Here is a 594-nt window from a genome sequence, read left to right as displayed (position 1 = left end):
CGGCAGGGCGAGGAGCGGAGCGGGGCCGCGGCTGCCCGCCCGGGGCCCGCGCCGCGAAGGGGCCTGGGCGCTGCTCGCCGCGGCGCCGCGGCTCGTTAAGATGGAGGCGGTACGTAAGACTCGCCTGAGGGGAGCTGCGGGGCAGCGCGTGGCGCAGGCGGCCCGCGCGGTCTCCCTCGGTCCCCGTCGTGCGCTGCCTTTCTGTTACGGGGCCTGTTGCTCTCAAAAGCAGGTTTTCAGGTTTAAGGGCTCTTGTCTTGGAGAGCTACACGGTATTTTTATATGAAGAAAAATTAAGTTTCAGACTGAGAAAATTTAACTCATTTCACTTGCTATCGAGCTTATCGGGCTTGGAAGAAGCATGTGTTAATCTGCTTTGCCATCAAGCCATAACAGCATTGCTTGAGACACCTCTACCTAGTTATTGTTTACTGCTGCACACACTCCAAATTCTGCTGACTTGTTTCTTTCCCATATCCAAATATGTTAGTACATAGCCTAAATACCCTAACAGCGTTCAAAATAACGTCAGTGTGCRTAATTGGAAGGTGAGTGTGTGTGTTAAGGGCTGTGAGCAAAACACAGAACTGGGCT

The sequence above is a fragment of the Apteryx rowi genome, unplaced genomic scaffold (assembly GCF_003343035.1).
Source record: "Apteryx rowi isolate R43461 unplaced genomic scaffold, aptRow1 scaffold_334, whole genome shotgun sequence".
Classification (NCBI taxonomy): Eukaryota; Metazoa; Chordata; class Aves; order Apterygiformes; family Apterygidae; genus Apteryx; species Apteryx rowi.
The sequence above is the reverse complement of the archived record's forward strand: the minus strand, read 5'-3'. Positions refer to the sequence as shown.